The 16,729-nt window shown below is 47.2% G+C and overlaps 1 protein-coding gene across 4 annotated transcripts in view; it reads right to left on the bottom strand.

The window, feature by feature from the left end:
* The window catches only part of ghra (growth hormone receptor a), a 303,078-nt gene that overhangs the window by 153,630 nt on the left and 132,719 nt on the right, over positions 1–16,729 (bottom strand). The window lies entirely within an intron of this gene.

Here is a 16,729-nt window from a genome sequence, read left to right as displayed (position 1 = left end):
CCCCACAGCTAGGGGGAAACAAGTCTTTCCTGTCTACCTTGTCCATACCCCTCATCATTTTGTACACCTCAATTAGGTCACCCCTTAGCCTCCTCTGTTGTGAGGAAAACAACCCCAGCTTATCCAATCTCTCCTCATAACTGCAATTTTCATCCCCGGACAACATTCTTGTGAATCTCCTCTGAACTCTCTCCAGAGAAACTGTGTTCTTGCTGCAATCAGAACTGTACACAAATTCCAGCTATGGCCTAACCAGTGTTTTATACAGTTCCACCATTACATCCCTGCTTTTGTATTCAAACCTCGCCCAATAAAGGAAAGCATTCCAGATGCTTTCTTGACCACCTGTCCTGCCACCTTCAGGGACCTGTGAACACGCACTCCAAGGTCTCTCACTTCCTCAACCCCTCTCAATATCTTCCCGTTTATTCATAATTCCCTTGCTTTGTTTGCCTTTCCCGAGTGTATTAACTCACACTTTTCCACACTGAATTCCATTTAACCCTACTAACAACGTAAAAACATAGAAAAACTACAGCACAAACAGGCCCTTCGGCCCCACAAGTTGTGCCGAACATATCCCTACCTTTTAGGCCTACCTATAACCCTCCATCCTATTAAGTCCCATGCACTCATCCAGGAGTCTCTTAAAAGACCCTATTGAGTTCGCCTCCACCACCACTGACGGCAGCCGATTCCACTCGCCCACCACCCTCTGTGTGAAAAACTTCCCCCTAACATCTCCCCTGTACCTACCCCCCAGCACCTTAAACCTGTGTCCTCTCGTGGCAGCCATTTCCACCCTGGGAAAAAGCTTCTGAGAGTCCACCCGATCTATGCCTCTCAACATCTTATATACCTCTATTCGGTCTCCTCTCATCCTACGTCTCTCCAAGGAGAAAAGACCGAGCTCCCTCAGCCTACCCTCATAAGGCATGCCACTCAATCCAGGCAACATCCTTGTAAATCTCCTCTGCACCCTTTCAATCTTTTCCACATCCTTCCTGTAATGAGGCGACCAGAACTGAGCACATTATCCCTGGACTCCTAAACTCAATCCCTCAATTGATAAAGGCCAGCACACCATACGCCTTCGTAACCACCACCTCCACCTGAGGGGCCGATTTTAGAGTCCTATGGACCCGGACCCAAGGTCCTTCTGATCCTCCACAGTACTAAGAGTCTTTCCCTTAATATTGTACTCCTTCATCCCATTTGACCTGCCAAAATGGACCACTACGCATTTATCTGGGTTGATGTCCATCTGCCACTTCTCCGCCCAGTTTTGCATCCTATCTATGTCCCTCTGTAACATCTGACATCCTTCCAGACAATCCACAACCCCACCAACCTTCGTGTCGTCGGCAAACTTGCCAACCCATCCCTCCACTTCCTCATCCAGGTCATTTATGAAAATGACAAACTGCAAGGGTCCCAGAACAGATCCCTGGGGCACACCACTGGTGACCATAGAACATAGAACATTACAGCGCAGTACAGGCCCTTCGGCCCTCGATGTTGCGCCGACCAGTGAAACCAATCTAAAGCCCATCTAACCCACACTATTCCAATATCATCCATATGTTTATCCAATAACCATTTGAATGCTCTTAATGTTGACGAGTCCACTACTGCTGCAAGCAGGGCATTCCACGCCCTTAATACTCTCTGAGTAAAGAGCCTACCTCTAACATCTGTCCCATATCTATCACCCCTCAATTTAAAGCTATGTCCCCTAGTGTTAGCCATCACCATCCGAGGAAAAAGACTCTCACTATCCACCCCATCTAATCCTCTGATCATCTTGTATGCCTCTATTAAGTCACCTCTTAACCTTCTTCTCTCTAACGAAAACAACCTCAAGCCCCTCAGCCTTTCCTCATACGATTTTCCCACCATACCAGGCAACATCCTGGTAAATCTCCTCTGCACCCTTTCCAACACTTCCACATCCTTCCTATAATGCGGCGACCAGAACTGTACGCAATACTCCAAGTGCGGCCGCACCAGAGTTTTGTACAGTTGCAACATGACCTCCTGGCTCCGAAACTCAATCCCTCTACCAATAAAAGCTAACACACCGTACACCTTCTTAACAACCCTATCAACCTGGGTGCCAACTTTCAGGGATCTATGCACATGGACACCCAGATCCCTCTGTTCATCCACACTACCAACTATCTTACCATTAGCCCAGTACTCTGTATTCCTGTTACTCCTTCCAAAGTGAATCACCTCACACTTTTCTGCATTAAACTCCATTTGCCACCTCTCAGCCCAGCTCTGCAGCTTATCTATGTCCCTCTGTAACCTGCCACGCCACTTCCCTCCGCACTGTCTGCAACTCCACCGACTTTAGTGTCATCCGCAAATTTACTAATCCATCCTTCCACGCCCTCATCCAAGTCATTAATAAAAATAACAAACAGCAGTGGCCCCAAAACAGATCCTTGCGGTACACCACTAGTAACTGAACTCCAGGATGAATATTTCCCATCAACCACCACCCTTTGTTTTCTTACAGCTAGCCAATTCCTGATCCAAACCACTAAATCACCCTCAATCCCATGTGTCCGTATTTTCTGCATTTCCTCCATTTAGAAAAAGACCCATCTATACACACTCTCTGCCTCCTTTGGGCAAGCCAGTTCTGGATCCACAGGGCAGCAGCCCCTTGGATCCCATGCCCTCTCACTTTTTCTAGAAGCCTTGCATGGGGGACCTTATCGAATGCCTTGCTAAAGTCCATATAAACCACATCTATCGCTTTCCCTTCATTGATAACCATTGATATCATTCTGGAGTCGACAGCTATCCTCTTCCACTGTCAATTACACGGTCAATCTTTGTGTCATTAGCAAATTTCCCAATCATGCCATCCATGTTAAAGTCTAAATCATTAATATAAACAACAAACAACACAGGCCCCAACACTAAACCCTGTGGGATGCCACTGAAACTGTTCCCCATTCACAATAACATCCATTAACCATTACCCTTTGTTTCCTGTCACTGAGCTAATTTTAAAAGTTTATTTATTAGTCACAAGTAGGCTTCCATTAACATTGCAATGAAGTTACTGTGAAAATCCCCTAATCGCCACACTCCGGCGCCTATTCGGCTACATTGAGGGAGAATATAGCATGACCAATGCACCTAACCAGCACATCTCTCAGACTGTGGGAGGAAACCGGAGCACATTCAGACACGGGGAGAACGTGCAAACTCCACACAGATAGTGACCCGAGGCTGGAATCGAACCCGAGTATCTTCAAGAGGCGTTCAAATATTCAGGCAAGAAAAAGAAACTGCGCGAGAAAGGAAGACCAAATCTGATTTCTATTTCAACTGAACAGGACAGGGATTCGGTGATTTTTTTACTTCTGCAGCTGGAAATTTATAGAAATTTACATCAGTGAAATAAAAGCAAAATACTGCGGATGCTGGAAATCTGAAATTAAACAGAAAATGCCGGATAAACTCAGCAGGTTTGGCAGCGTCTGTGGACCGAGAATCACAGTTAACGTTTCGAGTCCGTGTGACCCTTCTACAGAACTGAGTTTACACCAGTGTTGAGTTTTCCAAATTAACCCTCTGCTGGCTAACTCAAATGTCCGTCCTGAGTCTCACAGGTTAGATTGAGAGAGGGCAGAGTTGAAATGTTGAACAAAGAACAATACAGCACAGGAACAGGCCCTTCGGCCCTCCAAGCCCACGCCGCTCCCTGGTCCAAACGAGACCATTCTTTTGTATCCCTCCATTCCCACTCCGTTCATGTGGCTATCTAGATAAGTCTTAAACGTTCCCAGTGTGTCCGCCTCCACCACCTTGCCCGGCAGCGCATTCCAGGCCCCCACCACCCTCTGTGTAAAATACGTCCTTCTGATATCCGTGTTAAACCTCCCCCCCCCCTCACCTTGAACCTATGACCCCTTGTGAATGTCACCACCGATCTGGGAAAAAGCTTCCCACCATTCACCCTATCTGTGCCTTTCATAATTTTATACACCTCTATTAGGTCACCCCTCATTCTCCGTCTTTCCAGTGAGAACAACCCCAGTTTACCCAATCTCTCCTCATAACTAAGCCCTTCCATACCAGGCAACATCCTGGTAAACCTCCTCTGCACTCTCTCTAAAGCCTCCACGTCCTTCTGGTAGTGTGGCGACCAGAACTGGACGCAGTATTCCAAATGCAGCCGAACCAACGTTCTATACAACTGCAACATCAGACCCCAACTTTTATACTCTATGCCCCGTCCTATAAAGGCAAGCATGCCATATGCCTTATTCACTACCTTCTCCACTTGTGATGTCACCTTCAAGGATCTGTGGACTTGCACACCCAGTTCCCTCTGCGTATCTACACCCTTTATGGTTCTGCCATTTATCGTATAGCTCCCCCCTAGGTTAGTTCTACCAAAATGCATCACTTCGCATTTATCTGGATTGAACTCCATCTGCCATTTCTTTGCCCAAATTTCCAGCCTATCTATATCCTTCTGTAGCCTCTGACAATGTTCCTCACTATCTGCAAGTCCAGCCAATTTCGTGTCGTCCGCAAACTTACTGATCACCCCAGTTACACCTTCTTCCAGATCGTTTATATAAATCACAAACAGCAGAGGTCCCAATACAGAGCCCTGCGGAACACCACTAGTCACAGGCATCCAGCCGGAAAAAGACCCTTCCACTACCCACCCTCTGTCTTCTGTGACCAAGCCAGTTCTCCACCCATCCAGCCACCTCCCCCTTTATCCCATGAGATCCAACCATTTGCACCAACCTACCATGAGGGACTTTGTCAAACGCTTTACTAAAGTCCATATAGACGACATCCACGGCCCTTTCTTCGTCAACCATTCTAGTCACTTCTTCAAAAAACTCCACCAGGTTAGTGAGGCATGACCTCCCTCTCACAAAACCATGCTGACTGACTATCGTTAATGAGTTTATTCCTTTCTAAATGCACATACATCCTATCTCTAAGAATCCTCTCCAATAACTTCCCTACCACGGACGTCAAGCTCACCGGCCTATAATTACCCGGGTTATCCTTCCTACCCTTCTTAAATAACGGGACCACATTAGCTATCCTCCAATCCTCTGGGACCTCACCTGTGTCCAGTGACGAGACAAAGATTTGCGTCAGAGGCCCAGCGATTTCATCTCTCGTCCCCCTGAGCAGCCTTGGATAGATTCCATCAGGCCCTGGGGATTTGTCAGTCTTTATATTCCCTAAAAAACCTAACACTTCCTCCCTTGTAATGGAGATTTTCGCTAACGAGTCAACACTCCCCTCTGAGTCACTCCCAGTCAACACATCCCTCTCCTTTGTGAATACCGACGCAAAGTATTCATTTAGGATCTCCCCTACTTCTTTGGGCTCTAAGCATAATTCCTCACTTTTGTCCCTGAGAGGTCCGATTTTTTCCCTGACAACCCTTCTGTTCCTAACGTATGAATAAAATGCCTTGGGATTCTCCTTAATCCTGTCTCCCAAGGATATTTCGTGACCCCTTTTTGCCCTTCTAATTCCTCGTTTGAGTTCTTTCCTACTTTCTTTGTATTCCTCTAGAGCTCCCTCCGTTTTTAGCTGCCTGGACCTAACGTACGCCTCTCTTTTCTTTTTGACCAATCCCTCAATTTCCCTGGTTATCCACGGTTCTCGAATCCTACCCTTCCTATCCTTCTTTTTTACAGGCACATGCCTATCCTGCAGCCCTAACAACTGTTCCTTAAAAGACTCCCACATGCCAAATGTGGATTTACCCTCAAACAGCCTCTCCCAATCAACAGCTGCCAATTTCTGCCTAATCCCACTAAAGTTCGCCTTCCCCCAATCCAACACCTTACCCTTGGGACACCACTCATCCTTTTCCATCACTATCCTAAAGCTAACAGAATTGTGGTCACTATTTGCCACATGTTCCCCTACCGAAACTTTGAAGACCTGACCAGGCTCATTCCCCAGTACCAGGTCCAGTATAGCCCCCTCTCTAGTCGAGCTATCGACATATTGTTCCAAAGAACTCTCCTGTACGCATTTTACAAATTCCTCCCCATTCAGAGTCCCAGCTCTCTGCGATTTCCAGTCTGTACCAGGGAAATTGAAGTCTCCCACTACAACAACCCTATTTTTCCTGCACCTATCCATTATCTCCTGACATAGCCGTTCTTCCACTTCCCTTGGGCTGTTGGGGGGCCTGTAGTATACCCCCAACATAGTGACTGCGCCCTTCCTGTTTCTGAGCTCCACCCACAGTGACTCGTTACACGACCCCTCTGAATTGTCCTCCCTCTGCACCGCTGTAATATGCTCTCCAACTAATACTGCTCCTCCCCCACCTCTTTTGGCCCCTCCTCTGTCTCGCCTCAAATACTTGTACCCCGGAATATTCAGTTGCCAGTCCTGTCCCTCTTTCAACCAAGTCTCTGTCACCGTAACCACATCCAAATTCCTTGTAAGCATTAAGGCCCTAAGTTCATCTGTCTTACCTGCTACGCTCCTTGCATTGAAGTAGATGCACTCCAGACCTCCAGGCCCAGTGAGGTCATCCTCCCCCAGAGTGCTCTTCCTCTTTGCCAGCCTTATCCTGGCCCCAGGTTCATCCCCAGCCTCTACACTTGTAGACATAATTTGTTGATCCCCACCCCCCTGCCATATTGAAGTGGTACATTTCCTCATGTCTGGGTCTGCTGCCACCCCAGAACATCATCCAATAGGTGAGGCCACTGAGAAGGGTTGGCTCCCAAGAAATTGAAGGAATTTCTCCATACTTACTCGATCCAGCATGGGCGGCACGGTGACACAGTGATTAGCACTGCTGCCTCACAGTGCCAGGGACCCGGGCACGGTGACACAGTGGTTAGCACTGCTGCTTCACAGTGCCAGGGACCCGGGCACGGTGACACAGTGGTTAGCACTGCTGCCTCACAGCGCCAGGGACCCGGGCACAGGGACACAGTGGTTAGCACTGCTGCCTCACAGCGCCAGGGACCCGGGCACGGTGGCACAGTGGTTAGCACTGCTGCCTCACAGCGCCAGGGACCCGGGCACAGTGGCACTGTGGTTAGCACTGCTGCTTCACAGTGCCAGGGACCCGGGCACAGTGGTTAGCACTGCTGCTTCACAGTGCCAGAAACCCTGGTTCAATTCCCGGCTTGGGTCTCTGTTTGTGTGGATTCTGCACATTCTCCCCGTGTCTGCGTGGGTTTCCTCCGGGTGCTCCGGTTTCCTCCCACAGTCCGAAAGATGTGCTGGTTGATGCACCATCAATCGAGCAAAGACTAGTTTGTATGCAAGAACAAATAGGCTTTTATTAGCATAAGACTTGGAGCACACCCATGCCGATGAACTGGTCCAGACTGAGGCAGGGGGGTGGGGAGCAGTCACCTTTATACCTGGACCAGGGGGGGAGGAGTCTCTGGTAGGGCCGGCAGGGATGTGTCCAGGTATGTCACATATACAGGTAATAAGCTACCAGTGGTTTGCCACACTGGTTAGGGTGCATTGGCCATGCTAAATTCTCCCTCAGTGTACCCGAACAGGCGCCGGAGTGTGGCAACTAGGGGATTTTCACAGTAACTTCATTGCAGTGTTCATGTAAACCTTACTTGTGACTAATAAATAAACTTTACTTTACTTTATCCAAAACCCTTTATGATGTTGAACATCTTAAATCTCAACAGTAGATCTTTCTGGCTGCTACAAGTAACCTCACCCATCACACTTCCAGTCTTCTTAGTTTAGTTAAATACAATCAAATGGATCGTTGGAATATAAAACAACTCAAAGGGGCAACTTTAAATGTACTTTAGGATCCAGCTGAGATTGGAAAAGAGGTGGACACAAGACTGGTTGCAGTAATCCAATCTCCTCTAGGCTTCTCTATGGGTTTTCTGTTAAAACGTGCCAATAAAAGATTTGTGTGTGGTTAGTTTGCCAATCTCATGTGGACATATTCCAGCATCAATTATTCATTGCTTAAACGGGGCCACATTGCAAAATGTTGTTGCATATCTTTTTAAAGGTTTTCCTTCCTTTTTTTTTCATCTCTGCAGCAGTCTCTGATATGTCCACAGCCACTGAAGCTATATGCTGGGTTAGTGTCAAGATGTGCCCACTGGATACCACACACACACAGACACTCACCCACACCCACTGACCCACACCCATTCACACACACAGACACTCACCCACACCCACTCACACACACACACAGACACTCACACACAAACACACAGTGACTTACGTTACAAAGTACTGTCTGCCGTGCTACATAGGGGCTTCATCTTGTTATTTAATTTCAAGCTCTGGTGGTGCCCTCCCACATGGGCCAGGAATCTATTCTCAACATAAAAACCATTCCAATCCATTTCCAGATGAGAATTCAATGAAATCTGCAGCTTGTTTCGAGAAAAATCTGCAACATTAATCTGCAAAAGATCAGCTGTGAAGCTTGTGGTAATAGCAATTATTTCAGCATATTTTAACATTGGATTTATGCTCTGTTGTGATCTGCTGGGTCAAAGTCTTTTAGATTGCTAGGCAACCGGGGCGATCAGATTACAGTGTGTGTGATGTGATGTTTGTGTACGGTTCATCTTGTGGCCGCAGTCTGTGGGCTGCCGTCGCTCTCTACTTTGTACTTTTATACACCTTGTCTTTCACAGTGTGACCAGCTCCAGTTGAACAAATCCCCGGAGGTTTCTTTGTTTAGCCCCATAGCCTATTCTCACCACCACGAGTATTTTTATAACAAATACATTTTCAAAGAATATGAAGACATTTCAGAGTCAACTACATTGCTGTGGCTCTGGAGTCACATGTAGTAAGAAGTTTAACAACACCAGGTTAAAGTCCAACAGGTTTATTTGGTAGCAAAAGCCACACAAGCTTTCGGAGCCTTAAGCTCCTTCTTCAGGAGAGTGGGAATTCTGTTCACAAACAGGGCATATAAAGACACAGACTCAATTTACAGAACAATGGTTGGAATGCGAATACTTACAGCTCATCAAGTCTTAAAGGTACAAACAATGTGAGTGGAGAGAGCATTAAGCACAGGTTAAAGAGATGTGTATTGTCTCCAGACAGGACAGCCAGTGAGACTCTGCAAGTCCAGGCAAGCTGTGGGGATTACAGATAGTGTGACATGAACCCAATATCCCGGTTGAGGACGTCCTCTCTCGCCAAGGCCATCCCCACACCCTCACTTCTTGCCTTCAAACAACCGCACAACCTCAAACAGACCATTGTCTGCAGCAAACTACCCAGCCTTCAGGAGAACAGTGACCACGACACCACACAACCCTGCCACAGCAACCTCTGCAAGACGTGCCGGATCATCGACACGGATGCCATCATCTCACGTGAGAACACCATCTACCAGGTACACAGTACCTACTCTCGGCCAACGTTGTCAACCTGATACGCTGCAGGAAAGGATGTCCCGAGGCATGGTACATTGGGGAAACCATGCAGACGCTGCGACAACGGATGAATGAACACCACTCGACAATCACCAGGCCAGAGTGCTCTCTTCCTGTTGGGGAGCACTTCAGCGGTCACGGGCATTTGGCCTCTGATATTCGGCTAAGCGTTCTCCAAGGCGGCCTTCGCGACACACGACGGCACAGAGTCGCTGAGCAGAGACTGATAGCCAAGTTCCTCACACACGAGGACGGCCTCAACCGGGATATTGGGTTCATGTCACACTATCTGTAACCCCCACAGCTTGCCTGGACTTGCAGAATCTCACTGGCTGTCCTGTCTGGAGACAATACACATTTCTTTAACCTGTCTTAATGCTCTCTCCACTCACATTGTTTGTACCTTTAAGATTTGATTAGCTGTAAGTATTCGCATTCCAACCATTGTTCTGTAAATTGAGTCTGTGTCTTTCTATGCCCTGTTTGTGAACAGAATTCCCACTCACCTGAAGACGGAGCTTAAGGCTCCGAAAGCTTGTGGCTTTTGCTACCAAATAAACCTGTCGGACGTTAACCTGGTGTTGTTAAACTTCTTACTGTGTTTACCCCAGTCCAACGCCGGCATCTCCACATCGTCACATGTCGGCCAGATCAGGTAAGGATGGCAGATTTCCTTCCCCAAAAGACCTTGGTGAACCAGATGAGTTTTTACAACAATCGACTTTGAAATAGATTTTTATTTAATTCAAATTTTGCAATCTACTATGGTGGGATTCAAACCCAAGTCCCCAGAGCAGCTCTGCCGAAGAGCCATCCAGCCTCGAAACATTGGGTCTATTCTCTCTCCACAGATACTGTCAGATCTGCTGAAACTTTCTAGCATTTTTTATTTTTGTCCCCAGATCATTACCCAGGATTATTAGACAATTTACAAAACCACTATGCCACCACCTCCCCATACTAATGATCCCAAGGCTAATGCTGGTTCAAATCCCACCATAGCAGCTGGTGAAATTTAAATCCAATTGAAAAATCTGGAATATAAAGCTAATGGTAAAGCTACATAGTAATGGTGACCATGAAAAAAATCATTCCTTATACCCATACTGAGGTCGTATTGTAGTAATGTTATATAAAGACACAAACTCAATTTATAGAACAATGGTTGGAATGCGAATGCTTACAGCTAATCAAATCTTAAAGATACAGACAATGTGAGTGGAAAGAGCGTTAAGCACAGGTTAAAGAGATGTGTATTGCCTCCAGACAGGACAGCCAGGCAAGCTGTGGGGATTACAAATAGTGTGACATGAACCCAATATCCTGGTTGAGGCCGTCCTCTCTCGCCAAGGCCATCCCCACACCCCCACTTCTTGCCTTCAAACAACCGTACAACCTCAAACAGACCATTGTCCGCAGCAAACTACCCAGCCTTCAGGAGAACAGTGACCACGACACCACACAACCCTGCCACAGCAACCTCAGCAAGACGTGCCGGATCATCGACATGGATGCCATCATCTCACGTGGAAACACCATCTACCAGGTACACAGTAGATTAGACCCGAGTCTAATCCAGGGGCTCAGACCCATACTGCTGAGACACAGGTTCAATTTCCCACCACCCTCCCCACAGCTTCTGCAGAAATTGAAATTCAATTTATTAATAAATCTGGAATAAAACGCTTGTTACATTAATAATGATCAGGTAACAACTGGATTACTGTAAAAACCCACCTGGGTCACTAATGTCCTTTAGGGAAGGAAATCTGCCATCCTTACCCGGTCCTTCATGTCGTCGGCAAACTTACCAACCCACCCCTCCACTTCCTCATCCAGGTCATTTATGAAAATGACAAACAGCAAGGGACCCAGAACAGATCCCTGGGGCACACCACTGGTGACCGACCTCCATTTAGAAAAAGACCCATCTATACCCACTCTCTGCCTCCTTTGGGCAAGCCAGTTCTGGATCCACAGGGCAGCAGCCCCTTGAATCCCATGCCCTCTCAGTTATTCTAGTAGCCTTGCATGGGGGACCTTATCGAACGCCTTGCTAAAATCCATAGAAACCACATCTACCGCTTTCCCTTCGTCAATGTGTTTAGTCACATTTTCGAAGAACTCCACCAGGCTCGTAAGGCACGATCTGCCTTTGACAAAGCCATGCTGAGTATTCTTGAGCATACTAAACCTCTCGAAATGCTCATAAATCTTGTCCCTCAAGATCTTCTCCATCAGCTTACCAACCACTGAGATTAGGCTCACCGGTCAGTAATTTCCTGGGCTATCCTATTCCCCTTCTTGAAAATAGGAACCACATCCGCAATCCTCCGGCACCTCTCCCGTCTCCATCGACGACGCAAAGATCATCGCCAGAGGCTCTGCAATCTCTTCCCTCGCCTCCCACAGTAACCTGGGGTACATCCCATCCGGACCCGGCGACTTATCTATCTTGATGCCATTCAAAGATTCCAGCACAACCTCTTTCTTAAAGTCCACATACTCAATCCTTTCAGTCCACCGCACGCCCACAGTACATCCACCTATGTCCTTCTCCTCTGTGAAAACCGAGGCAAAATATTCATTAAGCACCTCTGCCATTTCTACTGGTTCCGTACAGATTTTCCCGCCTTCACCTTTTATAGGCCCTATTCCTTCACGTCTCATCCTTTTACTTTTCACATATTTATAGAACGCCTTCGGGTTTTCCTTAATTCTACTTGCCAAGGCCTTCTCGTGACCCCTTCTGGCTCTTCTAATTTCCTTCTTTAGTCCCTTCCTACAAGCCGTGTACTCATCTAGATCCCTATCTTTGCCAAGCTCTCTGAACCTTTTGTACGCTTTCCTTTTCTTCTCGACTAGGTCCCGCACAGCTTTCGTACACCATGGTTCCTTTAACCTACCAACTCCTCCCTGTCTGCTCGGAACATTGTCCTGTAGAACCCTAGAAAGACATTCCTTGAAAAACTGCCACCTCTCTTCAGTAGATTTCCCCGAGAATACCTCCTTCCAATTTACTCCTCTAAGTTGTTGCCTTATGTCTTCATATTTCCCCTTACTCCATATAAACGCTTTCCTAGCTTGCCTGATCCTCTCTTTTTCCAATGCAAGCATAAAGGAGATAGTGTTATGATCGCTATCCCCAAGATGCTCTCCCACTGAGAGATCTGACACCTGTACAGGTTCAATGGTCAGTTTCAGTTCAAGTACAGCCTCTCCTCTTGTAGGCTTGTCCACATGCTGTGTCAGGAAATCCTCCTGAACACACCTAACGAACTCCTCCCCATCCAATCCCCTTTCCCAAACATAGATTGGAATATCCCGAGGGTAATTAAAGTCTCCCATCAAAACAACTCTGCTATGATTGCAACTCTCCAGGATGTTTCCCTATCTGCTCCTCCACCTCCCTGTCACTATTGGGCGGCCCATAGAAAACTCCCAGCAAAGTGATCGACCCCTTCCTACTCCGAACTTCCACCCACAGAGAGTCTGTAGACAATCCCTCCACAGCATACACCTTCTCTACAGCTGTGACACTATTCCTGATCAGCAGTGCCACTCCACCCCCTCTCTTGCCTCCCTCCCTGTCCTTCCTGAAACATCTGAATCCCGGCACCTAGAGTATCCAGTCCTGTCCCTAAGACATCCAAGTCTCCGTAATGGCCACCACATCACACTGCCAGGCATCGATCCACGCTCTGAGCTCATCCCCTTTATTCACTATACTCCTGGCATTAAAGTAAACACATCTCAATCCTTTGGTCTGAGCTCTCCCCTTCTCTATCCCCCGTCCATCCTCCCTCTTGCACCGTCTATAACCCTTCTCTGTTTGCGAGCCACCTTCCTCGCTCCCAGTCACCTCGGCTCGATCCCCTCCCCCCAACCTATCTAGTTTAAACTCTCCCCAGTAGTCTTAGCCAACCTTCCCGCCAGGATATTGGTCCCCTTGGGATTCAAGTGCCACCCGAGGAATAAATTCCTCCTCATCTCCGTTTTAAATGGGAGACCCCAATTTTTAAGCAGTGCCCTCTGATTCCAGTCTCTCCCATGAGTGTAAAAGCCCTCACAGCATTCACCCTCTCGAGCCCCTCAGAATCTTATGAGTTTCAATAAAATCGCTTCTCATTCTTTGAAACTACACAGATTACAGGCCCAGCCTGCTTAACATTTCCTCTTGAGATAAACCTTTCATCCAGAAATTTCAACCCAGAAATTAACCTCATGAATCATCTCTGAACCGTCTCCAAGGCATGTGTATCCTTTGTTTTTTGTAAAAAGACCACGACTGCACTCATCACTCCAGGTCTGATCTCAATGCTCTGTACAGTTGTAGTGAGATTTCTCGACTTGATTTAAATCAGAGACCCAAAGCCTTTAACTGCATTCCCCACTGCCCACCCCACCCAATCCCAAGTAAAGAGTCCAAATTCCACCAAGAACAACTTCTAACCAAATAAAATGTCCCATATTGTTTCCCAACAAAAATTCACCAAGTCAAATCACGCAAAGGGGTGTCCAGGACCTTGGTCAATGGGGAAAGTTTTAAGGAGTTTCTTAAAGGAGAAAAGAGAAGGAGAAAGGTTTCGGGAAGGAATTCCAAATCATAGGCCTTAACAGCTGAAGGCGTGGTCACTGACAGTGGAGTGATTAGAAGTGGGAATCCTCGAAAGGCAGAATTAAAAGAGTGCCGATAGATTAGAGGGTTTGGAAGCTGGAGAAGATGACACAGACTGGGACATGTGGAGAGATTTGGGAACACGGATGAGAATTTCAAAATTGAGACATTGGTTGGAATTTTCCATTAGCTCCTGTTTAACCAAGCCTTAATATTAAAATTCTCATCAAATTCAAATCCTTCCAAGGCCTCTCTCTATCCCTGCAATCCCCTCCATTTTAGTAAATTTGCGGATTAGTAAATTTGCAGAAGACACAAAGGTTGGTGGATTTGCAGATAGCGATAAGGACCATCAGAGGATACAGCAGGATATAGATCGATTGGACACTTGGGCGGAGAGATGTCAGATGGAGTTTAATCCGGACAAAGGTGAGGTAGTGCATTTTGGAAGGTCTAATACAGATAGGAAATATACAGTAAATGGCAGAACCCTTAAGAGTATTGATAGACAAAGGGAACTGGGTGTACAGGTACACAGGTCACTGAAAGTGGCAATGCAGGTGGAGAAGGTAGTCAAGAAGGCATACGGCATGCTTGCCTTCATCGGCCGGGGCATTGAGTTTAAAAATCGGCAAGTCATGTTGCAGCTTTATAGAACCTTAGTTAGGCTGCATTTGGAATATAGTGTTCAATTCTGGTCACCACACTACCAGAAGGATGTGGAGGCTTTGAAGAGGGCACAGAAAAGATTTACCAGGATGTTGCCTGGTCTGGAGGGCATTAGCTGTGAGGAGAGATTGGAGAAACGTGGTTTGTTTTCACTGGAATTACGGAGGTTGGGAGGCGACCGAATAGAAGTCTACAAGATTATGAGGGGCATGGACAGAGTGGATAGTCAGAAGCTTTTTCTCAGAGTGGAAGATTCAATTACTAGGGGGCACAGGTTTAAGGTGCGAGGGGCAAGGTTTAAAGGAGATGTATGAGGCAAGTTTTATACACAGAGGGTGGTGGGTGCTGGAGCTCGCCGCTGGGGGAGGTAGTGGAAGCGGATATGATAGTGACTTTTAAGGGGCATCTTGACAAATACATGAATAGGATGGGGATAGAGGGATATGGTCCCCGGAAGGGTCGGGGGTTTTAGTTCAGTCGGGCAGCATGGTCAGTACAGGTTTGGAGGGCCGAAGGGCCTGTTCCTGTGCTGTAATTTTCTTTGTTCTTGTTCTTTGTAATATCGCTGAAACTTCCTCCCCTCACTGCCCGCTTACCCTGTCACTGCCACTTCAAAGGCCTCTCCCCCCTCCCACCATGTATGGCAGGGACCCTCTCTCCCAGCTGGGCTCCTCGTAGGGCCTATCCCTGGCAGTGCCTCCAATACAGTTTCTGCCAGGAAGCAGTGCCCAGGCATATCCTGGGGGCTCTTATATTACCTTGGTGGCCTGGCAGGGTCCCCTCGACTGCTTCACATTCTTAAATAGCTGTTGTGAACCTTGCTGACATGACAATATTCAAAGAGGGGAGAACATATGGCTAAGAAGCCCTTTCGTCATTTAAATTTAGTGAAAGCTATTAAAATGAGGATCCCGCACTTTCTGTGTGGGAACTCCGTTATGTCACCGGCGAAGGGTCGGGAAAATCGGGAAACAAGATCTCGCCGGTGAGAATCTCATTTCCTGACTCTCATGGTATTTTGCGCCCGCATCGCCCTTCTCGCTGATGCCAAACGCGAACACCAAATCAACCCTGAAATCACTCCAAAACCATACCAGCCACACCCGCTCCATTCCCACCAACTCCCAAATCCCTAACCGCTCTGTGTTTTTTGAGGCGGTTAATGTACGCATTTGACTCAGGTGGGAGCCTTATTAATACATGCAAATTAGGACCCCAACTATGATTCAGCTCACTAAGCAGGCACCTACTCAATGAAGTCTGCTCTGCTGGAAGAAGAGGCTTTCTCAATTAAACTTTTCTTTTTGGGGTCGGGGGATCAGAGTGCTATTCCGGGTCCCCCAGGCACACTCGCTTTCTTCTGTCCATTCCCACCCACCTTCGGAAACACTACCCCACCCACTGCGATTTCGGAGTGCAGTCAGTGCGGGGAGGGATGTGAGGATCAGGGTGCTGAATTATCCACTCACAGCCTTTCCATTGCATCCTGCCTGTCATTTTCACCCCGTCCACGACCTCCACCATCTCTGCTTCAAGGAAGATTTTATCAGGTTCCTCTTCCTTAGTAAACACTGATACAAAATACTCACTGCAAATTCTATTTTCTATGTGCCTATGTTTAGAACATAGAACAGTACAGCACAGAACAGGCCCTTCGGCCCACAATGTTGTGCCGAGCTTTATCTGAAACCAAGATCAAGCTATCCCACTCCCTATCATCCTGGTGTGCTCCATGTGCCTATCCAATAACCGCTTAAATGTTTCTAAAGTGTCTGACTCCACTATCACTGCAGGCAGTCCATTCCACACCCCAACCACTCTCTGCGTAAAGAACCTACCTCTGATATCCGTCCTGTATCTCCCACCACGAACCCTATAGTTATGCCCCCTTGTAATAGCTCCATCCACCCGAGGAAATAGTCTTTGAACGTTCACTCTATCTATCCCCTTCATCATTTTATACACCTCTATTAAGTCTCCCCTCAGCCTCCTCCGCTCCAGAGAGAACAGC

The sequence above is a fragment of the Mustelus asterias genome, chromosome 6 (genome assembly GCF_964213995.1).
Source record: "Mustelus asterias chromosome 6, sMusAst1.hap1.1, whole genome shotgun sequence".
In the NCBI taxonomy this organism is placed as follows: Eukaryota; Metazoa; Chordata; class Chondrichthyes; order Carcharhiniformes; family Triakidae; genus Mustelus; species Mustelus asterias.
This window is presented reverse-complemented; position numbering and strand designations above follow the sequence as displayed.